The sequence below is a fragment of the Crocodylus porosus genome, unplaced genomic scaffold, assembly GCF_001723895.1.
Source record: "Crocodylus porosus isolate Cpor-Errol unplaced genomic scaffold, CroPor_comp1, whole genome shotgun sequence".
NCBI lineage: Eukaryota > Metazoa > Chordata > Crocodylia > Crocodylidae > Crocodylus > Crocodylus porosus.
The window spans coordinates 34,301,734-34,315,035 of record NW_017728906.1 but is presented as its reverse complement, the minus strand read 5'-3'; the positions used below and the strand labels follow the sequence as shown (position 1 = coordinate 34,315,035).

Sequence of the window (13,302 nt, the reverse complement as noted above, 5' to 3'; positions counted from 1 at the left end):
TTTTTTTTTTTTGTCAGAGAAAACCAGGATCTCTCTTGTTAAGAGAGCTTTACAGAAGTACATAGAACTCCGTGGACTGTCCCTGTCTTGAAGTGAATGGATGGGACAAAAATGGACAGCAGTTTAGAAAAAGAAGGAACTGGAGCTCAATTCACGTAAGTAGTGGGTTTGAAGGAAGTGTGAAAGGCTGCTTAGCGGGTAGGAAGAAAGAATGTAGGGAACAGCGTGATAGAAGGCACAGAGCCAAGAACAGGAGCAGGAGACAAAAGAAGCAGGAACAGGAGATAATTGGGAGCAGCACAGAGCTAGTGCTGGAGAAGGATAGGAATGCAAGCAGGGAATTCTGTCTCCTGATATATTTGATAGATTCTTAAAATGTAAGGCCGGAAGGGACTATTCTGATCATTTAACTTGACCTTTTGCATGACACAGACTGAAGAACCACATCTAATAATGCCTGCATTAAGCTAATGGCTTCTGTTTTGAGCTGTAGCATACCTTTTATTTTCTTTGAATCAAGGCTGGATTGCTTTATAAGAAATTGAAGTGCTGGGGAGTTCTTCGTGCCCCTAGGTGAGTTACTCCAGTGGCTAATTGACTTGCTGCTAAAAATCTGCAGTAAGTTTCATTGTATGAAGTGACTATGAAATGTGTGTCACTGTGGTATTGATATGTAAGGCTTTGTAGATAAGTCTGAGGAGTGGGAATTTGAGGTGATAACAGACAGGCGTCCAGTGAAAGGATTCATAGCTATTGTTAACACTTAAAAGTTGTGATATCACCCAGAGGCTTCAACCAGGTTGAAGTAACACTTTTTTGCTTGACACGGTTCCAGTAGATCACAGATGAAAGAAGTCAGTGCTGCTTTTTGATTCAGCATGGGAGCAGTCTCTAGGGAATGCAAGGGTCTTAGGTGCTGGGAAAGGGCAGCGACTTTACTGGTACCATTTTGGGCTGAATGGAAGCAACAAAGAATTGATGAGGCCAAGGAGGAAGAAAACCGAAGGCATTGGAAGGAATAACTAAATTTGATTCTCCATGACCACTCTTAGCCTCTGCGCAAGTATGCCTGCTTGAAAGACTGGGAAAAGAGCATGTTTTAAATGGTAGGACTCAGGCAGTGGAACTCTGTGCTGGAAAGATGAGACTGTCTTAGTATAGTTGCATTCAAAACAAGGCATGAATCGCATTTAAGCTGTCTCCAAAATGATTTACCTTAATGATAAGAAAAGCCCTCCTTCAATACAGTCTTGTCTGGCCTGAAAGCCTGGTGAGGGAGAAGTGCTGTTTGGTTTTGTATTTAATATTTTGCACGGTGTTTAAGTACTCAGGTTCTCAGATGCCATCAATCAGAGTGAACCAGGAAATGAAGTGGTGGGGAGAGGTTATGAAGAAAAACTGGAAGCTCTGTTTCCAGAAAGGTTGTGTGAGGTAGCATTGAGATATCTTGGGGGAGATGGTTGATCAAGTGGTACGGGAAGCAACCCTGGCTGGAGTGGTAGAGAGAGATTTAGGAATTTTTTTTTCTTAGATTCATACCACTTTCAAGCATAGGAGTAGACACAGTTCTCTAAGAAGTCCTTGTAGAATGAAGGAGTCGGAAGACCGTTCTGAGGGAGGCTACTGACCAGTAGGTCTGGAAGCCACCAAAACGAGTGGTTAGCAAGGCAGAAAGAGAACGGACCCTTGGAAACTTGGACAGAATCTGAAGTGTTGGGGAGGTTGATTGTAGGAGCTAGTAAGGTCCACATAATTTAGTGTCTTTTGATGAAGGGAGTAGTGATCAAGAAAATAAGAAGGGACTCCATGTTTGACTTAGCAAAGAGGTCATCTTAGTTTTGGTCCGGTTAGCTGTAGTGAGGTAGGCATTGCACAAAGTATCCTGAAGGTGGAGCAGGAGTAGAACCATTGAAGGAATTACGTTGGACAGCATGCATGAAGTTTTTGGAGATGGTTGGAGGGGGAGGGAGTAGGAGGGGGAAGGGATAGTATTTGGAAAGGCAGGTGGCTTTTATACTAGAGGACAAAGATTGTGTTGATGGACTGGTGGAAAAGAGCCAGATGAGAGAGAGTGGCTTGAGGACAAGGGGGAGGAAGAGGATGAGAGACCAAGGCAGGAAATGATGGGGTTGGGGGTTACAGACTGTAAAAGGAACACCTATGAGTCAGACTGGGGTGAACAGGAAGTGGGGAAAGAGCAAAACAAACAAAACAGTTAAAGACAGTGTCTCCAAGTCATTCCTACATTGTTACGTTGCAAATGCTGTTTAGCAGAAGAACTGGAATGATCTTTATACATGCTGTGCCATTTTTTTCACAGGATGGTATTAGCATTAGCAGAACTAGGGCATGACTAATTGAAATAGTTTGCTGTGTGTTAGAGTGCTATATTAATATTTTAAAGATCTGATGGATACTTGAACCCAAGCAGCGAGTTGTTGTGTTGCTAAATTCTTGAAAAATATGAAGATTGTCCTAAGCAAATTTTTCATTTGATTGTGAGGGAAGAACATGATAGGAGCTGCTGTTAATGGCTCAGGCTGATTCCCATAGCAGTGCTTAGAAGTCTTTTTTGGGTATTTCTTTTTTAATTTAGTACCAGAAAGTAATGTGTTTTTATTTTAGTAAGCCAAGTGGTTTGAAAGCTATGCTAATAAACTTCAGCTTCCCCCTCCCCACCCCGAATATTATTGTAGCTATTAGCGTTATAATAGCTGCAGTACATTGTATTGAAAGTAAAATAGACCGGCACAATTGCTTTACACTTCTTAAATCTTAGCAAGACTCAATACATGCCTACCTACCTACCTGCCTACCTACCTATATCAATGCATTTTATAACTAGTTTGTAGTTTTTACCCATCTATTCTACCTTTCAATCCTCCACTTTTCCCACTGTATGTGTAGTGCCTGGTAGTACTTGGTTGGGGCCCATAGGCATTACCCCGGTGCAGATGATGAAGTGCTGAAAAGAAGTTCTTAGACATGGCTGTCAGCACCATTGCTTGTCCCTGGCTTGCAGTTTGAGAGAAGCTGAGGAAGCAAATGTAGAGGGATGGAATGACATTTCATGGTGATAGAGGACAGGTTGACTGGCGAGACGTGTCTAGTTCCAAGCTTGTTAACAGTGACTAAAGTATGAGTTGTCAAAGGGGTGTAGTGGAGGCATAATATGAGAACAGTGAGATGAAGTAAGAGGCAATGATTACCTAACTTTTATACAGAAAGATGTACAGCAGTAAAAGGGAGGGGACCCCAGTCGGTGGATAAATGATGAAATATAAGCAGGTTTTAGGGGCTGAACCTAGTGGAGGGTAGTTCAGGAGAGGTAGATATAATGGGGGCCTGGAAAAATGCACTTGGAATAAAAAATAGGAGAGGGAGCACACATCCTTAGGGCATTTGATAGAGGCTGCAGGCTTTCTTACTAGAAATAATGACATAAACATGTAGTAGCCTAAGCTGATAAATCAGGGAAGCTTGGAAAGGAAAGCTGCTGGACAGCTGGTGCTATTCAGAGGGTAAAGGAATTGTGTGCAGGCTTGAGGGGTAAGTAATAGTGCAGTATGTGAAAGTGCCTTCACTTTCCACCCCTTCAAGAAAGTGGGATGTTGTTGTTGTCACTGACCCCTGACCTATAGAACATATTTTCTTCCATCTGTGTACTCTCCTTTCCTCTCTATACCACATTGCCATTCTCTTTCCTTCCCTTCTGGTGCCTTCTTCTCATTAACATGTCTCCCCCACTCCTTCCTCTGAGAGTGGAGTTTGAGTGCCTCAGAGCTTGCTCTTCTAAATTGTTGCTTTCCTTTTTATCTGTTCAGGCTCTTATGGACCTCCTGATCATGACATCCCAACACTTGTTATAAGCAGGAATCCTGGTTTTCCCTGATTAAACCCCCCTGCCCACAAATTCTTTGATTAAAAATGAAACGCTGTTACATTTATATAGCTATCATTTGAACACCATTTTGATTGATAGATTTACCATTTTAAAGCAGGATGGAAGTCTACCAGTGCCTCAATCACTATAGTAAAATAAATTCTAAGTATTTATACATTTTGGTATTTGATTTGGGGTTTTTTATCATGGCAAATCAGAGCTTCCCCCTTAGCTCAGTCTCCTTAGCTTACCAGGGCACAGGTCCCCAGCCCTGCCAGTGCCCCTCACTCCCCACCAACAGTCCCTTGCCCACTCCCAGCCCTGCCAGAGGGGGCCCCCAGCTACCAGGGCTAAGGGGTCAGGGACTTGGGTGTGCAGCCCTCAGCCCCCTGCAGCCGTGCCTGAGCCCCAGCTGCTGCCCACAGGAGGCTGCTGTGGCCTGAGCAGGGAGCCCAGCTCTCCTTCCCTGATGGGCAGCGTGACCAGAGTGGAGCCTGTGGTGGGGGTAGGTGTGGGCTGCCTGCTGTAGGCTCTGAGGGGGGGAGGCCTGGCTCCCCATCGCTATGCGCACTCCTGGGGGGGAAAGGGGGAAACCTGTTCTCTGGGATGTGTGCAGGGTGGGTGTGGGCTGCCCACTGTGGGCTCAGACTCCCTGCCCTCCTGCTTTTCCCCAGGGTCTCCATGGCCCGGTGGGCAGGACCCAATACAGCAATACACCCAGCAGCAGTGGGGGCAGGGATATGGGGTTGTGCCCCTTCTTGCTGTGGGGCAGGCAGGGGCCCTTTTGCCAGGGCAGCGTGGAGCTCGGAGTGGTTGCATGAGCTTCCCTGCCCAGCCTTGCTTTATTCTGCTGCACTGGATCCTGCCCGTAGGGCCACAGAAGCCCTAAGGGAGGGCAGCAGGGTGCAGACCCTGAGTCTGCAGAAGGCAGCTTGCACCTGCCCCATGCACAGATCTAGGGGTCACAGGTCCCCCTGTCCCCTCCTGAGAGCATGTGCAGTGATAGGGAGCCAGCCTAACCCCCCTGCCCCCTGAATGAGCTGCTTGCTGCCCCATCCCTATCCCTACTGGTGCCCTGTAGCTGCTCATTGTAGACCCAAGCCTTCAGCCCAGCCCAGCCCAGCACTGCCCAACTCCTTCCCTCCCTCCCTTCTCTATGGGGGCATCAATTCTGCCCCCATCAGACTTACCTTCAGGAGCTGCTTTCTAGCCTTCATGGTGGATGTGGCGTCCCCTGGCTGACCACCCCCCAACCCCTTGCAGGCTGGACTATAGCAGCCTGCAGAGAGAAAGAGAAAATATTTTCTGTTTAAAATGAAAAATCTGCATTTTTCTCTAGTAAAAGGCAAAATCCATGGTTTTCTTCCCCCCCCCCCCTTCCATTTCCCACAGAAACTCTGGATCCCTCGTTATAAGTAAAAATGGTTGCACTGACTTGTTTTGTTTGAGTCTGCCCATGAGGTGGACCCACTGGCTGTGTGAGTTGGTTTTTAGATCATGACCTTGGTGATAGCATGCTAGGATAGAGCTGGGGAACAGCATATCCCACTGCATTGGGGGCCAACCCTTTTGGCGGACGTGCCACAAATTAATCCCTCTCTGAGTACCACTCTGATCCCTTTTCCCTGTTTCAGCTGTTGCTGTGCTTTCTGCTCCCTGCCCTCTCAGTTATTTTGCCTTGTTCTGTGGTCCCTGCCTGATCTGCCTCTTCTTTCTACTTCTGTCCTATCTGCTACTGTACTGCCTGCCTCTTCCCAAATCTGTCATGTGCCACCCAGACGTGCTGCCCGTGTCACTTGTAGCATGTGTGCCACAAGTTAGCCACACCACTTTGTTTGATTGACTGTTGTCACTCTGCTTGAGAGGGGGGTTATTAAGAAGATGAGTAGCTGACATGTTAGTATAGAGAACTACATGACCAATTTCTTTTATTCCAGATTTGTTTTAGGGTGAGAAGAACGTTAGGATGTGACCTGTCTACATCTTATTATAATGTATCTGCTGGCAAACATTGAAAGAGATAAAACAACAGAGAGCTAAATCTCTTCAATACAAATGTTAGGAGCATATGTAATAGGATTGTTGAACTGGAGTTGTATGTTTTCAGGGCTAAGTACAGTATGATATTATTGTACTATCAGAGACATTCTTAAATCAGAAAAGCAAGTGGGGATTTAAAATGGCTGTTGGAGGATTCTTGGATTTTGCTATATACTTCTACAGTTGCAAGAAAAGAGAAAAGCCTTTTGTAGATGAGACAAAATAGCTTTATAAGACAGCTATAAATTTGAGAGGAAATCCTGGATGGAGTAAAATGTGAACATTCCCTGTAAACATGAAATCTCTGAATGACCTTAATGTTGCAAGTTATTAATAGTTTCCATATGGAAATTTTTACAGGCAGGCAAACAACTGGTTATAGATTTGCCTTCTATTAGTTTACATAGAAAAAATGATTGTTTGTTTTGTTTTTATTTTTGTATGTTTCTAAAATGTTTAAACGGGAAACATTAAGCATTTATTATACTGGATATCTTGAAAATGGCTTTATATAAGTCATACATACACGTTTGCGGACACACAGCAACAAAAGCAAACCCAAAAAGTTTTTAAACAACTATTATTAAATAAAGTCAAGCACTCTGAAGCCAGAAAATGCCGGAATTCAGGTTGCATGTATCACTTTACTTTGCCTTCCTTTTGTGTGCATCTTATGGTACAGTCATTAATTACAGAGTCACACAATTAATTTTTTTGGTTTTTTTGTTTTGTCCACAGGATCCCTGCCTTGGTGTACAGACAGATGGAGCTCACCAATTGGATCTATTGTAAACATTAGTCAACTTATCCTCACAACATACCTATGAGGTAAGAGTTACTATTACTGTTTTTGGGACTAGGGAACAACAGGGAATAAGGCCAGATTTGTGAAATGTGTGGGCCCAATTTGAGAAGCTTAGGAACTGTTGTGTTTTTTTTTTTTTTTTTTTTGAGAATTTACCAGTATGAATTCCTTTTAAGAATTTTCCAAAGAGAGAGACCCTTTTCTGTTCCCCAGCAAAACTATCCGCTTACGGTTATGTTTGAAAAGTTAATACACGTAGTTCAGTAGTAACTTAAGATTGCCTGCACTGAGCATGCACCAGTTTGGAGAAGTGGGAGCGGGAAACGTGGCAAGGAGGACTTTTTCTGGAACTGCTACTACAGGCAGTGGGGATGGGAGGCTTAGGAATAGAACTCCCCTGATGGTGCTCAGGTAGCCTGAAGGAGAAAGAAACAGATTTACTTAGATGAAAATGGAGCAACGCTTGGGCTAGTGAGAGATGCATGGGAGGAGGAAAGGTAAGTTGAGTCATGAGCTTGAATAGGGAGTGATTCTGATAATGGGAGTTGATAGGGAAAGGAGATGGGGTTGGAAGCTTCCAGAGGCAGTGAATGAAGAGCTGGGTGGAGACCATGACTAGCAAAGAAATAGGAACTGGGGAGAGAAGCTAGGAGTGCAGCAGAAGAGATTAAACTGGGACAGACAGACTGGAAAAGATCGGGTGCAAGAATCTATGTTCAGAACCTGGAATGGGACCCAAGGTTCTCAGGTTGCACAGTTCATCTTCTGTTGGCAAATATCTATGAGACCTGATGGCAAAGCATGTGCATGTCTTACCTCCTGGGTCTCTGCCTGAATAGTTTGTCTGTCAGAAGCCATGTACAAATACTCAGTTTCTCCTGGGAGAGCAGCAACACTCCCAGGAGAAATTGCAAATGTACAGATGCTAAGGATTTTTCTCCCAAGGCAAAAATGACCATTCCAGCAGAAAAATAACTCGGGAACATCCAGAGTTAAATCACTCTCTGGAGAATTTCTCTTGGGAGAGCAGATATCTGTACATGTTCAAAGTTATAAGCCACTGAAACTTATCTAACAATGGAAAAGGTTAATAATCTTAACCAGAGAGATGGTAATTCCAAAGTTCCCAAGAAATGGGTGCCTTTTGTAAGTGTATATAGAATTATATATGTAGATAAGATGCATATTTTTGTTTTATTATTAAAATGGAAGTTAACCCAGCATCACGCTTGACTAAGCTCTTCTCAAACAAAACATGTCTTTCCCCTTGGTACATTAGCTTTTATCAAGTCCTTCCTTTCTAAGAAACATGGAGTAGCACCTCTTTTTAGTTGCATTCTTATGTTGAATGCATTTCTGAACTGGTGGAAAATAGTGACCAGTGTAGATCAAGTTAGATGGATATTAGATGTCGTAAATGATCTTTGGCCTGAGCCAAAGCTTAGTGAGGTGAATGGAACTCTTCTTTTGACTTGCAATAGGCTTTAGATCAGCCCTAGAACTAGAAAATGCTGCCTATGGTGTGAGTGGGTCCAAAGGATTGTTTTGCAAGATCTCAGTGGTCAAAAGAAAAATCTGGAGTTGCTTGTGCACCTTGCAAGTTGTCTGCAGCTGGCTACTTGGAGCAAGGGAAACTTGATTTGCAATAAGAATGGTCAAGGCCTACCCCAGGGGCCTAGCGAAACAAATACCATAGTTTTTAATTTGTAGTCTCTAGCTGCAAGAGGGTTATTAGCAGGTTCAGAGTGGGCTTGCAAGCCAGAAGATAATGTTATTTTTTTTCTAGATGTTGAACATGTTTGCAACGATTTATAAATTCCAAATCTGGAGCTGGTTCCCAGTTTGTCATTTCCCCAAATGAGTGATTGACTGGCAAGGCCCCTCTGTATTGGGTCCCTCTGTATTCAGTACAGTGCTTATTTGTTAATGGGATATACAGTGTTGAATCAGAAGCACACACCACATCTGAGGAAAGGAGGATGTAATCTGATAACTAATCCGATATTGTATCCAGGGCAGGTTCTGAAGTTTTGAGGTGGATTTTGACTCGGGGTGGATGCCCAGATGATACAATTTTGAGTGCGTTAGACATAATCTACAATAGGATAGGGTGGGTAACTTCCAGGAAAAATATTGGAGCTATCTCAGACTTCACTTACTCTAATATTCTTGGTGACCATGTAATTCAAATGACATGCTCCTTGGAGTATTGTCTAACATTTGGCTGCATACTGCAAATGCAGCTACTAGACACCAGGAGTTGTGCATACTGTCCTTAGTATGCATCTCCACCAGCTGACCAAGCGGTGGTAAAAAACTGCTCATTGGGAGCTGTGTTTTATCCCAGGGCTTCAAAGTGGCCAGGACCTGCATACCTTGCACCAGCAGGCTGCACCCTCATGGGCCATAGTGCCACCCCCCCTTCTCCCCCCCAGCTGCACTTTGCTCTGTGGGGGTGCCCTGGCCTCTTACCCTCCACTCCTGGGTCATAGTTTCCTGCAGCATGGCTCGCTGTGCCATGCTGCGCTGCTCTGCCCTACCCTCTGGAGGAGGGAGAAGGATCCCAGAGATCCTAGCTGTTGCTGTAGGTAGAGCAGTGGCTAGATAAGAGCCAGGTAGCTGCAAAATAAATAAATAAGCTGTCCAGCTGGACAGCTCTGTTTTAACCCATTGTTGTGTGCAGTTTGGATTACAGTCTTCAATAATGATCAAAATGTAAACAGCATATCATTATACCAGTTGCAAGAGTAAACCCGGTTTACCTGCGTGCCATGTGGGCCTGTTTCAAGCTAGAAAATGTCAGGTGAGGGGAAGCTTTTTTTTCTTTTTAAGCCTGGGGAATATTGCAAGGCTTTGTCTGGGTGTGTATAAAATGGCCAGTGCTTTTGATTTGGTAGATAACTATTTTCTTGGTACAGTAACACCAGTGAAAAGAAACTGCACAGAAGAGTGCGAAGCCTTGTATCACTAAGTCAGTTGGTATAGTTTTCAATTTGGAGCAAGACCTTAAGTTGGTGTAAGTCAGCGTAGTTCATTCTGGCCTTTGCTATGGATAATAGGAACCGTCCACTTTCAATTTCTTAAGGTCTTAAAAACACGCTGATTACCTGTGGCCCCATTTTGAATCCATCCTTCACTGGTGGCAATCTTCCCATACAATTGTGACCAAAATGACTGCCACATTATTATGAATAAATCTGCAACACCACTGCAAGTGACAGATAGTGGCAGTGTGTTTAATTCCAGCCTCAGCTTTGGCTTTACCTCATTTTATTTTCTGCAGTATGATAATGAGAATGCAGTTTTCAAAAGTTTTCCTATTTTATTTTTAGGTTAGGTAAAGGGACTGCCTACAAATTCTTACTGGGTTCTATTTTTAAAAGTTTAATCTAGCAGACTAAACTGATCATTTCCTTGTGTTCTTTTATTTAAACTTTTTTCTGTTTTATTGATAAAAATCTTTCTGGCTTCTCAGTGCTGGAAAGTAAGTGGAAAGAACACTTACATTAGGAATCGCACAATGAGAGGAGATGCTTTTATTTTCAGGAATGGAAAATGTTATGGGTTGTTGGGAGGGGGAGAAGATTTGGTTACGTGCCTGAAGGTAGGTTTGGAGCCCTCACCCACAGTTGGAGTAAACTGGCATTGTGCCATTTAAATCAATGCATTTAAGTCAGGTTACACCTGCTGGGAATCTAGCCTGGGTTGCTTTTCTGAGTGGACCTTTAATTCATGTTCTTCAGTATTCCTTCTTTATGGAACAACTCAGACGTTTACAGCATCCATTTCAGAATTGTGGCACTGATCAGTACTGCAGACTGTTGCTCTCAGCAGTTGCACTTTTTTGCTGCATAGCAAGCTAACAATAGCTAAATACTAATAACCAGTAAGTCTACTGAAATTGAATTAAGAATGCATAAAACAGCAGTAGGATTTTTAATTGGCTGGCTATTTAGAAAGCAGGTGCTTCCTTTTTGGGTTTAAGTTACTATATTCATCAGGGCATTTCAACTTCTTGACTTTAAATTGTGTGATCATAATGAAAAAAGCTATTTTCCAAGCTCTGGAGATTGATGTCTGCTCGTGGAGATTAAGAGTTTCCTGTAACCCTGGGCACAGATTTTCGTGGTGGAATGGGAGAGGTCAAGAGAAGCTTTACAGACTGCTGCAGGTTCTTCATCTCTGGTAGAAACAGCTTTGCCAGTTCTGCAGAAAGCATATTCAATGGCTTTATTTTTCAGGTGTTTGATGGGATTCCTTAATTCATAATGTGTGGAGTCAGGACCCAGTGATGCCTTAAAGTCGCATTTGTTGCAGTCACTTTGAGAGAGAGATTGTTTTGCTTTCCTCAATGCAGGCTACTAATTCTGGATAGCAGAGAAGTAGTTATAATAAAAAAAAATTCTTGTCAGACACCTAAAACACCCAGAACTGTGGTTTGATAGGAAGCAATGACATATGGCTAGAAAGAATGATCACATTAAACCTCATTTTGAGTATTCTTCATCAAGCATATTTTCTGGGAAGTAATGATGTTCTGTTTCTTAGACAAACATTTTCAGCTCTGTTGGTTTAAGCGTATTTAACTTGTTACTGTAGTTAGATGCTACATCATCTCCTTGTGTTCATTGATGTGTTGGTGAGTGAAAGTTGCTGTAAATCAAATTTAGCCTTACATTTTAGATTTTGCTTACAATATACAATCAAAAGTGAAGATTTTACAAAGCTTTAGATCAGTAGAAGTATTTTGATTAATTAAAACCAAGACTAATGGAAGCATTTGCTTAACACAAATAAATGTTTGTTCAGGGATTGCAGTCTCTATTAGAGCCCTGACAGCCTGGAGCGAAACTGACTGCAGACTAAAATGAAATGGTCTTTAAAACCCTTTTTTTGGCTGTAGCAAAATGAAAAGCAATTTGGATTTTAGGAAAAAAAATATAATTTGAGGCTGCATTAATAAAAGAAAGGAAGCCTGTTCAGAATACATAGTCAGATCTTCAGTTCATACAGTAATTTGGTGGAAGGCCATTGAAGTTAATGGAGTCATGCTGATTAATACCAGGTGGGGTTTTGTCCCAAGGATTTTAAACTGATCTTTTTGCTTTTCCTCTCATTTAGTTCCAAAACCCAAACCGGAAAACAAATTACTATTCACTCTCCCTAATGTTTTATTGTACGTTTCCCCTCTATTTCCCCCTTCCCTGCCATATTTTGTTCTGGTTTACTTATTAGCTGCTATAATTTCAGCTGTAGTACACCTTTTCAAACTGCAGAAGAGGAATGAGTGTTTCTTGTTGTTGTTTTTAAACAAGCAAACAAACATATTAAGACTTCCTTGTTATACAGTTTCACTACATATGACTACATGAGCAGATGCACCTTTTATTCAAGGAAAATATATCGACAGATGTTATAGAAACATGATAACATTCAGCCTGCAGACCAAAGATCCAAAGTGGTGGTGGGGGGGGTTGTGTGGTTGAGTTTTTTTGTTTGTTTGTTTTTTGTTTTTGTTTTTTAAGAGAATTCCCTGAAGACCTTATGAACTGGTAACTTGCAGTCCATGTAAGAACCCACTCTCTTTTAAAGCTCCTTATCCTGCCTCTCATTCTTCTTCATGCTTCCTCCATGTGGTCACTTTAAATTGCTGCCAGCTGGCCTATTTAACATGTATGTTTGTTTTACTGCCTCTAATTTTTAACCTTTCAAAGAGCTAGACAGAATCTGTGGCTTATGCAGAAGACAAGGTTACAGGCAGCCTACTAGTAGGAAGGAAGAAGGGACCTGATTCGATCCTTGTTTATATGGTTGTGAATCACGAGCAACTCAACAGGGCCTAGCATGTATAAAGGAGAGTGGAATCTGACCTGTAATATTTATGTAATGTCATTGTTGCTTTCTGGTCTTATTATGGTGGGGGGCAGTATCTTTCCCTAGGTATTGTCAGATTGACAAATCTAATCTGTTTAATTTAATTTTGTACCAAGTATATAGCAAAGCAAGTGATTTTTTTGCAGTGTGGCATTTAAAAAAAACCCTCTAAAAACTAGTTGAATAAAAAATTCAGTGGTGTAGACAAAGACTATGAGATATGTGAAGGGAAGGTGCTTGTGTATTACCTAATAGATATCCCAGAATAAAATACCGAAGTAAACAGTCATGATATCAACTTCTTTTGAAAGTTTTCTGTTAATATCATTTACTTGGCTTTCAAAAAGGCCTTTGACTTAGTCTCCCACGATGTCCTCATGGTAAAATTGGGAAAATTGTGGTCTCAACTACTTTACAGACTGGTGGCTAGGTAACTGGCTCTGAGGTAGGACCTAGAGAATATTGATAAATGGAACTGAGTCAGCATGGCAGAAGGTGACTAGTGACGTTCCACAGGGCTCAGTACTTGGACCAGTGCTTTTCAACATGTTCATCAGTGATTTGGAGCTGGGTATTGAAAGCAAACTGGCAAAGTTCATAGATGACACCAAATTATGGGAGAGCATGATCACGCTCAAGGACAGGCTGGCAATACAGGCTGGCCTGGACAGGCTTGCAAGGTAGCGGATCTCAACCTGAT

At 42.5% G+C, this 13,302-nt stretch overlaps 1 protein-coding gene across 7 annotated transcripts in view; it reads left to right on the top strand.

Annotated features, from left to right (window-relative positions):
• Positions 1 to 13,302, top strand: part of TIAM1 (T-cell lymphoma invasion and metastasis 1) — a 263,725-nt gene that overhangs the window by 67,822 nt on the left and 182,601 nt on the right. For 6 of the 7 annotated variants that reach the window (XR_002099702.1, XR_002099703.1, XM_019528811.1 and 3 more), the window contains exon 4: positions 6,662 to 6,751. The exons of the other annotated variant lie outside the window; for it this stretch is intronic. The gene's annotated coding sequence lies outside the window, so the exon portion shown is untranslated. The remainder of the gene's footprint in view (positions 1 to 6,661; positions 6,752 to 13,302) is intronic. 7 annotated transcript variants of the gene reach the window in all.